The following is a 15913-nucleotide window of genomic DNA, read 5'->3' as shown; positions in this document are numbered from 1 at the left end:
GGCAGTTGGCTATGTTCTGTGTTTTAGTATATGCTGTTTACATGTGTTAAGGATACATGTTTGAAATCAGAACTTGGCCCCCAACGGTAGGTTTATTTAACCAAAATGTGTCTCAGCTCACTCAGGTCTCCTGAGCAGGGCGCTCTGGAGTTTGGGGGAGGTGTGTGTATGAAATATATGGCACCTAAAGAAACTAAAAGTTGTTGGAAAGAAATATGGAAGGCAGTTGTTTCCCAGATTATGTTCAGAACACTAATCATGATGGATATCTAAAAAGCCAAGTTTTCATAGCCAACAGCTTTTGGGAAGCACTACATATTCTCTGCTCCTTTGGGGAGCAATCATGATATAGCATATTAAAGACCCTGGAAGGTCCCGTGGTAAAGCAACATATCTAACTTTATTTTACCCAGATTCTCAAATGTCCTGGTCTTTGAATAAGAACCTGGTACCGACACACAGAGCCCAGTCTGTGAAACCCCAGGCGAAAACATTTATGATCTCCAAATGAGCTATGATAGGAAATTCTGTTTCTCATCTGAAAGCGTACCATATGAATAATCCAATGCAGAGAAATTGTATGCTTTTATTATGTTAGGTTTAGAAATGAAATGTAAGAATTGCATCCTTATGACAAATGGAAAACGAGTCAGATTTGCCTGACTTGCCCAGTGATTTTTAATTTTTAGAAACTTCTATGTAAACTAGCAATTATGATGATGCAGCCAGTATATAATTATATCTATGAAATAATGGATAAAGAGCACATTTTTTAAATGGAAAAAACCCCTAATATAATAGTTGGGTGCTGAAAGTAATTTAGTACTCAAAGAATGAAAATTACCATGATCCCTGAAGGTAGTGTATATGCATATGTATCTTCTTTCATGTGAAAAATTACAACACAAAAATGGTGAGATATTAAGACAATGTGGCACCCATTGTCTTTTCCCCAATAAATTCAGTCTTACATCTTAAGATGGTACATTTCCAGAGAGGCTGCTAAGCAGATGTTTTGTAAGAAATGGAATCGGGATTTGAGCCAACTAGTCTTATCTCTGAGGCCCATGTACATAACTCCTAACTAGAGCTGTAGTTAATTTAAAACACACACACACACACACACACACACACACACACACACACACACAAACAATTTAATAGAGGGAATGGTTCCTCTTTCCCTCTCTCTCCTTCTCCCCACTGCCCCAACCACCCAACCAAATTAAATTTGTGTTGTAAAATTCTAAAATACCATCTTAAAATACTCTGTCGGAGAAAACATTGCTAAACTGTTCTCCTTCTCTATGGCAGTTGTCTTTGGGATATTTCACATTAGCATTGCAGAAGTACTCTGCGTTGTTAAAAATTGCTTTGATCTTTTAGGCCCCATCTGTACAAAAAACATTCACGGTAACAGTCGGTGTCATCTGTCAAGAAAATAGCTGCTGCTGATGACCATGCACTTAGCCAGTTGATTCTGTGGAGACAGACTGTTAATACAACCCCCAAATCATAAATTGATCATAAAATAGTTCATTTAATGCATATTTATAGACATGTCCCAGGTTTTCATAATGGTTGCTGTGGCATAGAATTATAAATGTTTCATAAAATGTAGGTACTTATCCTGGCTGGTGTGCAAAGTGGTTAGAGCACTGTCCCTCACACTGAAGGGTCAAAGGTTTGATTTCCAGTCAAGGGCATGTACCTGCATCGTGGGTTTGCTCCCCACATTCAGTCTGGGTGTCTGTGAGAGGCAACCAACTGATGTGTCTCTCTCACATTGATATTCCTCTCTCTGTCACTCTTCCTCCCTCCCTCCATTACACCCTCTCTCTGAAAAGCAATGGAAAAAAATATCCTAGGGTGAGGATTAAAAACAATTTAAAAAAAAAATTAGGTACTTGTTTTTTTGATGTGAAAAATCTTATATTGAACTTTGGGAATAAAACTGGGGGGCTCAACTCAATAAGAATGTAATTCCTCCTCTGATTTATAGGTTCATTCCGTATTGATGTTGCTTAATCACAGTTTGCTGTCTGAATGTAGGGTGGGCCTAAATGTAGTTACTGGGACTTTTCATAAAGTTAGCCCTGGAAAATTAATTAATTGCCATAGTCATTAGTAAAAATATTTAAAATACACATTTAAATTTTATTTAAAATGTCAAGATAGTTTGACAGAAAGTGTATTAGTAATTTTGCAAATGAGAAAAGTGGAAATTACTTTTGATAACCGAGATGTGACCAAAAACTATGTCTTTAGAGCAGATTGTAAGCTTCCGTGTTCTGACTCCTCCTCCCAAGAGAGAATGGCATTCTCAGGACTTAGACGCTCGCTCTTTTCCTCATGGCAGGAAGGAGTGGTTGCTGGATAGGTAGTTTGGGTAGGTTTTACTGATCTCTTACCTTCCTGATAACAACCAAAGGATTGCTGAAACAGCCCTTCCCAAGTACTTCTGAGCTGCATGCTCTCTGACATTTGGACTTTGACACGTCTTCCAGGGTAATACGTGTGTACTCATGCCAAGTTATTGCCATCTAAAGTGCTGAAGTGCTTGGTTCACAAACAATCCTCCACTGGCCAGCTCTGCAGACGGGGATCCTGAAGGAGCCATTCTCTGCTGGCACGCAGCCCACCAGGCTCTTCGAGCTGAAGCTGCCCATCCTGGCATCTCCCCAAGGCTGTTTCTGTGCTGTCCCTGTGTTTGTGTTCAGCTCTTTCTAGGTTCTGTTCACTCTCTGTCTCCCCCCAACAATGTGGCCAATTCCACAAATATTGTATATGGTGGCTGCCACCATTCTGGACATGGAGGCAACACGAAGGACCGCATCCGCCTTCTTGACTGACCAAGTCACCCCTTAGTTAAATACACGAGTAACCTGCTCAAGAAACTGCAATTTGTCTCTGATGGTTGTTCACTGCCTTGGTTCCAGCTCAACTGAACGCCACCACATCCACCTAGACTTTAGAGCAAATGAGCACCTTTTTTTCTATCAATGAATTCTACACAATAAAAAATTCTTTAGTTAACTTTGAGGCTGGATTAGTGGGCCCAGGCTGGGAGTAATGATTCATTACGGATGTTTTTAGGTTATTGCTGTGGTCTTTTAGAATATTCCTGGTTAGACAACTTAGGGTTAGATATTTCTGCTGTGAGAAAAAAGGCAATTGCAATTATGTAATAAAAAGGGAAGAAGGAAGAATTTATCTCAGAAATGTGAAATTAGCATAAATTGCTGTTTGACCATTTATCATGATGACCATTCACAATAATGGTGTCATTTACATATTTGAGCTTTGGATAGTCATAAAGAAAATGTTGACTTATCAGCCAAAGACCAATTATATAATAATCTAATGATAACTGCAGTGCCTTATAGATTTTTTTTTTAATTTAAGATAATTGATTCATTTTATATAAGGTTGCTGGCCTTGGAAATCCTCTTTGCCTAATGTTTGTTGCTGGCCTTGGAAATCCTCTGGTGGCAATTTTTAAAAATTATCCATTGGAGATTTTGCTCATGGAGGCCAAAAGTATATGTCATGAAAATCTCTGGCCTGTACTCCTGAATAAGTGACCACTGAACGCACACAAACATTCTGAAATCAAACCTTCTGATTATTTTTTACCACTTTTTAACGATATTATCTCAGTTGTATTGTGCACTTTGTCGTCTTTTACGTAATACCCGGTGAACATTTAACTCTTCTGAGGACTACGTGCCTAGCACAAAGCCTTGGGTGGGGAAGGCACCTTGCATGTTAGAGATCTGCCTTCCTTTTCAATGTGATATGATACAGTGTCATTTCAGGGACCACTGATGCTGGAAGGTCTGTTTGCGTCTATACGAAGGATACCAGTTTATGTCTTTTGTAATTGGTGATTATTGTATCTGTTTCCTCGCTGTCTTATACCACTGCTTAGGGCAAAGTGATTTAAAACACTTCTTCCACCCTTCAGATTTTCTCTCAGAAACACCAGAGCTGAAGATCACCAGAGGAGATGAGGCAACTACCTTGAACATCAACTGCGTTTTTATACCCAGCTCTCTCTGTAGACTCTGTCGAGCAAAGTTCTGGAGGCTCTGATGCTAACTTGGGGGCCCCATACCTGTGTTTTGTACCGGTGTTTATCTATACACATTGTGTATAGAAATGTTTCAACTTTCCTTTTCCCTCAAAGTTCCTGACTCCAGCTTCAAAGATATGTTTCTCAGTGACATAGACAAGTTAGCTCATCTCTCTGTATCTCGGGCTTCTCATCTGGAAAATGGGGATGTTAATGCTACCTACCTTAGAGAATGGTGGTGAGGACTGAGTCCCTATTTGTAAAGTTCTTAGAGCAGTGATGCATAGTAAGGGTTAAATAATTTAAGAAAAAAAGAGTGCCTGCCCACTGGATACGTGGTTCTCTAAACTTTTTTTTTTCCTTTAAACTTCTTAAAGGGACGATCTGAGAAGATGCTCTGGTATGGGGTGATTTATACCTCCTTTGCCGAGGTGGGAGTGGAGTGATGTGAGGAATTTGTATCTGAAACTGAACTGGGAAGGTATTACCCACAATACCTGTAGGCAGTGCTGGCTGGGAGCCTGGGTCCTGGCCGGATGAAGCAATGAATGGAAAAATGTTCATTAGCGATTCCTGTGGGGCTCTTCACAGTAGTTTTAAAAGGAGACACTCGAGAGATAAACTAGAACTACATGGGGATGGAGGGGGTGGGGGGCAACTCTTATACCAAGGGTTGGCGGTTTTCTTCTGTGTGCAAAGGCTCAAAGAATGCTTCTCAGAAGAGATGATCCACACACACACACATCTTCTTACACAGCCGTGTGGCTTGTGTGTCAGCTCAGCTTCTGCCGTGGAGAAGGGCACGGGCCACCCGCTTTGTTAGAGACAGCAGACACCACCTCTGCGCCTTGAAGCCTAGAACCCCTTGGTGTGGTCCCAGGTGCTTGTAGGGAGCCTGAGGCAGACGCTCCCTGCGTGCCCGGCTTGTCTCCGCCTGACGGTGCGCGGACAGGGCAGGCCCTGGCACTCCTGGCACAGGGCTTGGCCGCCCGCTCCCTGTGATGCCTGCCCTTTGCCCCGGCGCCCCAGGCCGGGCCGGGCAGCCCGGCTGTAATTTGCTCTGAGGCTCCGGGGTGCAGCCCCGTCAAACTGCAGCGCGTGTTTATCCTGTAATCCGCAGACAAGAAGAAGGGAGGCAAGTTCCAGCCTTTTAAGAAGTTGTTTGGCAAAAGGAAAAAGAAAGACACTTCGATTTCCCGGGAGGCGGAGGCTGGGAGGAAGAGCCGCTCTCCTCAGAGCGTCAGCAATGGCACCTTCTCTTCCGACGAGGAGACCCTGGAGGACAGCCTGAGGTAATGGCTCACCCCTTTCCTGTTTGTGGGTCTCCGGTGGGGCCCGTGGGGCGTGGGGTCCCACAGGATGTGTTCCCTCTCCGGGGAGGTGGGAGACTCGGGACGCCCTGAGGGGGAGTCTCCTTGGGGAGCTGGCAAAGGAGTGTGGCCTCTCCCTCCGGGCAGCACTGTGCTCTGCGCCTTCCTCCTGCCGCCCTCGCTGGCCGTGGCAGGGCTGGGCTCAACAAGTGTCCTTGGATGGAGGAATACCTCGTTTCTATGTCTCCTTGTCTGGCAAAGAGAAAGGTGGGTCCGAGATTAGATTTTGCACCCAGATCCAGGACATGGGCTGCCCAGGCTCAGGGTGGTCGCCCTTCCTGCCCCTGGCCACCTCTAGCAACTTCCAGCACCTGTCTGCGTGCCCTGCGCTTTCCAATTCTGTTCTTCATTTTCTATGTTCTTCTCCTCCTCTTCTCGTCTCTCTGGGAACAATCCCAGGCGCTCAATCTGGCCGTGATGGTGTAAGGCAGTGTTTCCCAAGCTTCTCTCATGATGAGAATCACCTGGTGGAGTTATTAAACTACAGATTACTGAATCCCAACTAAGAAGTGCTAAACTAGAATTTTTGGGAACATATAGGGTAAAATTGTATAACTAGTGCTCTAAGCTTAGAGCTTTCTATAGGACTTCACGCAGCCTGCATTGGGCTGATTTACTCTGAGAATCTGCAAGAAGGATGCCGTATAGAGCATTTCCAAGACTGCTTTAACCACAAACCCTTTTCTCACAGAGACTATCCTGTAGCATAGATCAGTGTTTCCCAACCTTCTCTCATGATGAGAATCACCTGGTGGAGTTGTTAAAACACAGATTCCTGAATCCCAACTAAGAAGTGCTAAACTAGAATTTTTGGGAACATATAGGTAAAATTGTATACTTAACTAGTGCTCTAACACAGATGTTATATACAGAGCACTAAGTTAGGTATGCAATTTTACCTATATGTTCTCAAAAATTCTAGTTTAGCACTTCTTAGTTGGGATTCAGGAATCTGTGTTTTAACAACTCCACCAGGTGATTCTCATCATGAGAGAAGGTTGGGAAACACTGGCATAGATCACAGCTGCCACTTACTGAACTCAGTACCATGTGTTTCGCATAGATGAACGCATGAATAGCTTAGAGCACTAGTTAAGTTTAGAATTTTACCTATATGTTCCCAAAAATTCTAGTTTAGCACTTCTTAGTTGGGATTCAGGAATCTGAAGTTTAACAACTCCACCAGGTGATTCTCATCATGAGAGAAGTTTGTGAAACCCTGGTGTAAGGATCTCAGAAAGGCAGGGTCAGAGGGCCCGTTCTCACCTGAGTGCTGGGAATTGGGATCGGAGCCAGAGATGCTGCTGCTGCTGCTGACCGCTTAGAAGGCTGTCCCTCCGAGACTTGCCGCGTCCCACGGGCACCATGTGCCTGCCTCCAGCTGGCCCTGTCACTCTGTGTGGGAGTTTATTGATTCGCTCGGCGGTCTCTTTCTCACTCGGCTGCTAGTGCTCGGGAAGTCAGGGACCACGTTTTGCTCGGCCTCATCTTAGGCGCTCCAAAGGTGTTTCCTGTGAATGCCGGGCACTGCGTAAACAACGCTGATGCCGCTCAGCTGGACCTTGACTCGTGTTTTCTTCGACGTCGTCTCGTTATAACATTGATGAGGAAAATGTGATTCCCCGCCAGGCCACTCACTGTCTGCGTGGAGGTTGCACCCTCTCCCCCAAGTCTGTCTGGATTTTCTCTGGGGACTCGGGTTTCTAAGCCCCATTCCAAAGATGTGCACGTGAGTTGGGCTGGTGTGTCTACATTGTCGCAGACTGAGTGTGGGTGTGGGTGTGGGTGAGGGTGAGGGTGAGGGTGTGGGTGTGGGGGTGAGTGGCCCTTCCAGGAAGGGTTGGGTTCTGCTTTGTGCCCTGAACTACAGGGACGGGTTCCAGCCACCTGTCACCATGAAATGGAGTAAGTGGGTTGGAAAAGAATGATTTTGCTCGTTTTTATTAGACTTTTTTAAATGTATGTATAACTTGCATTTATGTTAATGTTTAATGTTAGAAGTGTTTGGGGGCTTTATTTAGAAACTAGAGGCCCGGTGCACAAAATTCATGCAAGGGGCTCAGCCCTCACGGCCCCACTCACTGGTCGCTCAGGAAGGTCATTCCGCCACCCGGTCTAATTAACATATTACCTCTTTATTACATAGGAGTTAGTGCTGTTTTTTGTGACCAGAAATATGGCTCTTAACTTTTTTTTTTTTTTTGTAGCAGCCTGTCGTCAAATTGGTTTCATTATGTGTTGTTTCACTTAAAGTTGCCGTTTCTAAGAACCCGTGGACAATACGATGTCCTGCTAGTCCATGTTGAAGGGATAGATGCTGTGCTCTATGGTCTTCTTACTGTATTTCAGAGACAGGACAGAGGCATCCTCTGAGATGTGTGTCAGTGAGCAGGTTCGAATAGACACCACAGTGGAGCACAAATGACAGAATCCGCCGGCAAGCCGTGTGCTTAAGCCCGCGCATACTCACAGACAGCACCTGTTGGTCTCAGTGCTGCCTCTCTTCCTGGACAGGCCGTGCTTGCTTTCCATCGGTGTTAGTAAGAAAACTGGAGTTTAACTGGAGGAAATGAGTTTACTGGGAGGTGAACACAGCTAGACGGACCTCACCCGGCCGTTGGGATGTCAGTGCGGATCCTTGTTGAGGACTGTCCAGGACGAATCCGTGTTGATTTCACTTCGTTTCCTCGGTTGTAAATTAGGAATGTGAGCCTTTTTACCTCTTAGTGTCAGAATGAGGTACAGATACCAAAATGGTACCAAATGGTTGTGTAATGCAACATTGGACTTAGTTTCCTTTGTTGTGTTGTGGCTTTTTTATTTTATTATTATTATTATTATTTTTTTTTTGTGTGTGTGTGTGTGTGTGTGTGTGTGTTTCTTTTAATATAGTTTTATTGATTACAGATAGAAAGGGAGAGGGAACCGAAACCGGTTTGGCTAAGTAGATAGAGCGTCAGTCTGAGGACTGAAGGGTCCGGGGTTCAATTCCAGTCAAAGGCATGTACCTTGGTTGCGGGCACATCCCCAGCGGGGTGTGTGCAAGAGGCAGCTGATCGATGATTCTCTCTCATTGATGTTTCTAACTCTGTCCCAATCTCTTCTATGTAAAAAAAGAACAATAAAATATAAATAAATAAAAAAGAAAGGGAGAGGGAGAAAGAGATAGAAACATCAGTGATCGGAGAGAATCATTAATGGGTTGCCTCATGCACGCCCTCTACTGAGGGGTACTGCTACCTGGGCATGTGTCCTGGCCAGGGATTGAACTGTGACCTTCTGGTTCATAGACTGATGCTCAACCCCTGAGCTGGGCTCGGGAGCTCTCCTTTTGGAGGACGATCCTATGAAAATGCAGCTCATTCCTTCTGTGGTTTTGCCAAGTCCCCAACCTCCTATTGAACTGTGCCTGGACCCTGGGTGGTCTCTCCTCACTTAGGCTCTATGCCTTTACCCCGCGAAGTTTCCTTTAGGTTTGAGGTGTCACCGAGCCCTGGGAAATTCCACACTGGATCAAACAGCTATAAAATACAGGTCATGTCACCTGTTCTTATTATTGACTCTTGTTAATAAATCCACCTTTGTGAGACAAATGCTATATTTAATTTTCTTTATAATGAAGCTGGACGCATAAACTTTGGGTAAAGCGTTTTCAAAAATATCTCCTTACAAATTTTAAAAATTAAAAAATACGGGGATATAGAAATCACTTAAATCATATATCCCATTTTCTTCTCAGCAATTGCCAATTGCCATGTAAGTCCACCCACAAAGTATTTGTTGCTTACTGTATAGCTAGACTTCTAGTTATTCATCCTGTTGACAGATGCAGAAGGTGAAAGGTTGCTGTTACTAATAATTCTCATTTTCAGTTCACTGCTCTGTCAATGGCTGTGTTACTTTGCATTGTATAATGATTCACAACATTTCTGTGCCTCTTATTTCCCGTCTCCTAAATGGGTAGCTCTCACTAAAACACAAAATTCCGTTAACTTGATCCTGGGTGGTTCCCGGGAGGCAAATCTCAGCCCGATGTGAGGAAGGATTTCCTAATTGCGAGAGCTGCAGGCACACACCCAAACTGGAGGCTGGGTGTGTGCCTGCAGGGGTCTGGACTGATGAACGGGAATCTCGGCACTGGTGGGAATTTAAAGGAGCTGAACTTTAACTGCAAAAAGCTGCAATTTTAGAAAGGTCTCCGTGGCCAAAAAAAGCTGGTTATTGATCTGCTCCTTCTGTCTGAAATGTCTCATTTCCTCTGGGCTCTTAAAGCATTCTATTCTTTCTCCAGGTTAGAAGCCTGCATTTTTTCTTAGGCTGCTGCTTTTAAATTATGCATGCCTGTGGGAAAAGCAAAACGGTAAAGCATGGCCAGTTTTTAACCACTTAACGGGACTTCCTTTATTAATTAAATACAACCACGTGGATGTTAAAATCGGAGAAAGGGTCATCTTGGCAAACAGGTTTGGGCAATTCTGGGCCCAAACGAATTAAGTAGGATCCTTTCTATAGGACTTCACGCAGCCTTCACTGTCTGAATTACTCTGAGAATCTGCAAGAAGGATGCGGTGTAGGGCATTTCCAAGACTGCTTTAACCACAAACCCTTTTCTCGTAGAGACTATCCTGTAGCATAGATTACAGCTGGCACTTATTGAACTCAGTACCATGTGTTTTGTATAGATCAGTGTTTCCCAAACTTCTCTCATGATGAGAATCACCTGGTGGAGTTGTTAAACTACAGATTCCTGAATCCCAACTAAGAAGTGCTAAACTAGAATTTTTGGGACCCTAGAGGTAAAATTGTATACTTAACTGGTGCTCTAAGCTTAATTCTAGCTTAGCACTTCTTAGTTGGGATTCAGGAATCTGTAGTTTAACAACTCCATCAGGTGATTCTCATCATGAGAGAAGTTTGGGAAACACTGGCATAAATGAACGCATGTAATACTTAACCAGGGCACTCTGAGATGGACATTCTTGACCCCATTTCAAAGATGAGAAAACTAAGGCCAGAGAGTGACTTGCTGGTGAGTTGCTGAGCCACTGCCGCACTGGGAAGCATCCATTCTCAGCCATCCACTGTTCTGCAGCCTTCCTGGGCAGTTAGTCACGTGGCCCCGAGCCACCGGCCTCAGGTGTTTTCCCACACTGAGCTGCCTGGCCAAGGCTCTCCTCCACCCTGGGACTCTTGTCCTGCTTCCAGTTTCTGCCCACCTCGCAGCATTTACTGCTCTGCCATGCACAGCCACAGTGCTCTATAGTGAGTGCCCGCTGTAGGCCGCGGTGAGGACTGAAGGGGCTCCAAGGAGGGTGAGCTCATTCTGGGCCTGCAGCTGTCAGGGAAGGATCAGGAATGAGGAGCCCTTGAGCTGGCTCCAGGAGGTAGGCAGGACTTGGAGTGGCTAAAAGACAGGCCGGGGCATCTCAGATCCAGAATGGTGGCAGCAGAGACGTCCACGTTAGAATGAATATGGCAAATAGAACGGAAGGGAAATTCTGTAGCTTAATCAAGGGCAGCCACAAAAAATCCAGTGTCCCAGTGAGGTATTATGGAGTTGTGCACCTGAAGCCTATTATAGTCTTACTAACCAATGCCATCCCAATAAATTCAATAAAATAAGTTACTTAAGCATATACTCAAAAAAAAAAAAAGAAAAAAAAAAGAAAAGAAAGAAAGAAAGAAAAAAGAAAAAGAAAGAAAGAAAAAAGAAAAAGAAAGAAAGAAAAAAGAAAGAAATTAAAGAAGATCTAAATACTAAATAGCCCTGGCCAGTTTTGCTCAATGGTTGATTCCTGGTCAAGGACAAGTACCTGGGTTGCAGGATCCCCACTCTAGTTAGGGTGAGTGTGGGAGGCAGCCAATCGATTGTCTCTCACATCTTGTTTCTCTCTCGCTCCTCCTTCCTCCCTTCTGCTCTCTCAAAAAAAAAAAAAAAAATGGAAAAAATATCCTCAGGTGAATATTAACAACAACAAAACAAATATAAATAGATGGAAAGATATCTCATATTTATGGATCCGAAAACTTAATATGAAATACTCTCCAAATTAATCTACAGATTCATAGGTCAGAGGGACCTAAAATAGCAGAAACAGTCTTGAAGGGCTCACACTTCCTGAGTTAAAAACTGGCTATGAAACTACAGTAATTTAAGTAATGTGATATAGGTTGCCTGGCCAGTGTGGCTCAGTGGTTGAGCATAGACTATGAACAGTTCAATTTCCCTGGAACATGCCCAGGCTGCGGACCCAATAGGGGGCATGCAGGAGGCAGCCAATCAGTGATTCTCTCTCATTATTAATGTTTCTATCACTCTCTTCCTCTCCCTCTCTGAAACCAATAAAAATGTATTGAAACAGTGTGATATTGACTATATAAATCAGTGGATTTTAATTGAGAGTCCATAAATAAATCTTTACACTTGTGGTCAGGTGATTTTCAGTAAAAGTGCCAAGACAAGTCAGTGGATAAAGAATAGTCTTTTCAACAAATGTTCCTGGGACAACTGAATGGCCACATACAAGAGGATAAAGTTGGACTCTTATACCATTCACAAAAATGAATTTTAAAAAGACAATAGATCCTAATGGAAGATCTAAAATTGTAATAGTCTTAGGAGAAAACAAAGGAGTAAACCCATGACTTTGGATTAGTTGGTGATTTTTTTTTTTCTTTTAGGAACCAAAAAGACAAAAGAAAAAAAATCCAATAAATTTTACTCCATCAAACATAAATTTTGTGGCCTGGCTGGTGTGGCTCAGTGGATTGAATGCTTCCCATGGACCAAGTTGTGGGCTTGATCCCTGGTAGGGAGCATACAGGAGGCAGCAATTGATGTGTCTTTCTCATCAATATTTCTCTCTCTCTCTCCTTCTCTATTTAAAAATCAATTTAAAATTTTTTATAAAAAGAAAAATAAGATCATCAAGAAAGTGAAAAATTCTCAGGATGGAAGAAAACATTTGAATATCACTTACCTGATAAGACTATATTCAGAAATAGTAAAGCACTCTTATAACTTAATATAAAGATCCAAAAAAGAGCAAAGGATTTGAATAGACATTTCTCCAAAGATATAAAAATGTCCATTAACATATGAAAACACACTTGCTCAACATCAAAGAAATGCAAATCAAAGCCACCATGAGGTATCACTTCATACCCATTAGGAAGGCTATCATATAAAAGAGAGATAACAGTGCTGGTGAGAAAGTGGAGAAATTGGAACCCTCATACAGTGCAGGTAGTAATGTAAGATGGTACAGCAGTACCTTGGAAAACAGGTTGACAGTTCCTCAAAATGCTAAACTAGATATAAACCCAAAAGAAATGAAAGCAAATCCACACAAAAACTTGCACACAAATGCTCACAGCAGAATTATTCATAGTAGCCATAAAGTTGACAGTCCCAATATCCATCAAAAGATGAATGGATGAATAAAATGTGGTATATATTCATACAATGGAATATTATTTGGAAATAAAAAAGAATGAAATAACTGGTCTATGTCATGCCGTGAATAAACTTGTATGCTACCGTGTTTCCCCGAAAATAAGACATCCTCCGAAAATAAGACCTAGCGCATGGAAAAATAAGACATCCCCTAAAAATAGATCTAGTGCATCTTTGGGAGCAAAAATTAATATAAGACACTGTCTTATTTTTGGGGAAACAGGGTAGTTGAAAGATGCCAGTTACAAAAGATTACCTATTGTATGATTCCATTTATAAAAAATAACACATGGGCTTATCCGTAGAATAGAAGGATTAGTGGTTGCCAGGCAACTGAGGGTGACTGTTAATGGGTAGGGGGTTTCTTTTGGGAGTGATAAAAATCTTCTAAACTTAAATGGCATTGATGGTTGCACAATTCCTTGAATGTACTAAAAATCATTGAAATGTACTTTTAGCCCTAACTGATTTGGTTCGGTGGATAGAGCATCGGCCTGCGGACTCAAGGGTCCCAGGTTCCATTCCAGGCAAGGGCATGTACATTGGTTGCAGGCACATCCTCAGGAGGGGGTGTGCAGAAGGAAGCTGATCAATGTTTCTCTCTCATCGATGTTTCAAACTCTCTATCCCTTTTCCTTCCTCTCTGTAAGAAATAAATAAAATATATATTTTTAAAAAGAAATGTACTTTAAAAAGGCTGATATGGCATGTGAATTATGTCTCAGTAGAGTTGTTTTTTAAAAAGGGAATGAACATGGTCATGTCTAGCTCATTTTGGCAGGGGGAGTAGGGGCCTATTTCCTTCCCTAAAACCCTAAAACATGAGGTTGATATTTGGGATGGAACAAAAGGGGCTCATGTGGAAATAGGACATTACTGTAGAATAGAGCAGGCTGTTGGAAGGCAAACAGCTTTCCTATTTGCTAAGGGCGTTGGCGTTGAGCCCCTGCTTTGGAATGGAGCGGGGAGGCGATACTTGATGGAAGAGAAGAGATGGGGAAAGTGATAGGCAGGTCATGTTTGAAACTGCCTACTTACACACTGTATGGCTATGGTTCCCCCCATGCACTCCACACCCCTCCCCAAAGTTAATACAAATTCTGCACTCTGCTTACAGAATAACCTTATTCAGGGAACACACACACACACACACACACACACATCAATGTTGAAGGTTTAAGGTAACTTTTAGTTCTGACCTAGTAACTTAACTTTTACAAATAGAGAAACTGAGGCTAAAAGAGATGACAGTGCTGTTGTAACCGGACAATCAAGAGTCCATGCTGCCTGTCACAACTCAAGCCAATGATTCTCGATCAAAATCCACTGATGTATAAGCAGAGACAGTGTTGAATCATTATGAGTATTTACTCCAATATTGCTGGCAGGTCGTCCACAAAAAATCTGCTCTCCCATAAGCCGGCTGCTTATCTTGGTATTACGTGGGAAAGTAGGCAAATGGGCAGTCTACAGGTATGCAAAAAGGGCTGGGGTTACACGGGGAAATAGCCAAGGGTAGGCCAAATGGGCAGTTAACAGGTAAGCCGAGGGCTGGGGATCGCCAAAGAGCTTAGTGACATGCAAAGCCTGGGTATCTTCAAAGGGCTGGCGATCCTGGTTTCTGGCTCTGGTTCTGCAACCACGTTGTTAGTCTTTCTGCGATAATAGGAAGCTCCAAATGGGGAGGAAGGACTGCACTTCCAGGTGAGCTCCCAGGTCCCGAGTTGGGCTCTAGCCAGGTGAGAATGTGCCTTCTTTAATCAGAATAAAGCAATCGTGGTTAACAGAGCATGATTAATATCTCTTAAAACCATAGCTGGTTCCCTACCATTCTATTTCTGCCCCATCACTGTTGATGTCGGAGGTGTGACTAGAATCTGTCAGCTGACTTTGCAAATAGTAATCCTCATGTCTGGAACAACCCAATCCCTCATTTTTTAAAAAAATATATATTTTATTGATTTTTTTACAGAGAGGAAGAGAGAGGGATAGAGAGTTAGAAACATCAATGAGAGAGAATCATCGATCAGCTGCCTCTTGCACACTCCCTACTGGGGATGTGCCCGCAACCAAGGTACACGCCCTTGACCGGAATCGAACCTGGAACCTTTCAGTCCACAGGCCGATGCTCTATCCACTGAGCCAAACCGGTTTTGGCCAATTCCCCATTCTTACTAGTATATCCTCCTCCAGCTAATTGCTCTCCATCCTTTTTCTTCTCTTCTCTCTCTCTTTTTTTTTTTTTTGTACAAATGTGCCTTCCTCAGAGCAAGCTTTCTCTGTCCCCCTCAGCCTAGATAAAGCCTGAGGACACTGCTCTCACAACTTCTTTCTGTTTCCCTGAGGATGAGCCTGTATTACTTGCCTTTCCCTGGACTTCTAGCCTCCAGAATGGTGCCTTGCACACAGCCGGCATTTGTGAATGCTGCCCTTTTTACCACTGCATTCTTCCCATTGAACAAGTCAATGTTTGTCTGATTTATCCTTCAGTTTCCGTGTGGCAAAGAGTATCGCTGTCCCTCTGACCAGCGGGAGAAGGGAAATGACACAGCTGGCGTGATGAGACAACACGTCCCCAGTAAATCGCCGTGAAGCTCGGGCGCCCTGGTCAGTGGGTGCCACAGGCCACTTGCCTTGAGCTTTTCAGGAGGTGAAAGACTGGTTTTCCTGGGTCATTTATCCTCTGCCCGTAGGAACCTGGCATGTGCTGAAATGGAACAGGGATTAGAGTCCCTTCAATGAATAGAAATTAGGGACTAAGCAGGGGACTTAACGAAGCTGAGCTGAGTAAGTCCAGGGGGAAGGAGGGCTGATGCATCAGTCGCAGCGGTTATTGGAGACACAGTATGTGGGGGAGAGCAGACCAGGAGCCAGGGTCCCCTCTCGTCAACGTGGGGCTTTCTCTTATGAGCTGTGTGCCCTCAACCAAGCCAGCTCCTTCATCAGCTACATGGATGGGCTATCTCCCGGGATTATATTTTTATTATTTTTAAAAATGCATGTGACGTCATA

At 43.4% G+C, this 15913-nt stretch overlaps 1 protein-coding gene across 4 annotated transcripts in view; it reads left to right on the top strand.

Annotated features, from left to right (window-relative positions):
* The window catches only part of CRACD (capping protein inhibiting regulator of actin dynamics), a 169699-nt gene that overhangs the window by 118589 nt on the left and 35197 nt on the right, over nucleotides 1-15913 (top strand). For 3 of the 4 annotated variants that reach the window (XM_084899142.1, XM_084899140.1, XM_084899139.1), the window contains one exon: nucleotides 5196-5367. The exons of the other annotated variant lie outside the window; for it this stretch is intronic. The gene's annotated coding sequence lies outside the window, so the exon portion shown is untranslated. Of the gene's footprint in view, nucleotides 1-5195; nucleotides 5368-15913 lie in introns of those variants that run through there. 4 annotated transcript variants of the gene reach the window in all.

Source organism: Pipistrellus hanaki (assembly GCF_964339955.1).
Source record: "Pipistrellus hanaki genome assembly, chromosome: 1".
NCBI classification, from domain to species: Eukaryota; Metazoa; Chordata; class Mammalia; order Chiroptera; family Vespertilionidae; genus Pipistrellus; species Pipistrellus hanaki.
This window is presented reverse-complemented; position numbering and strand designations above follow the sequence as displayed.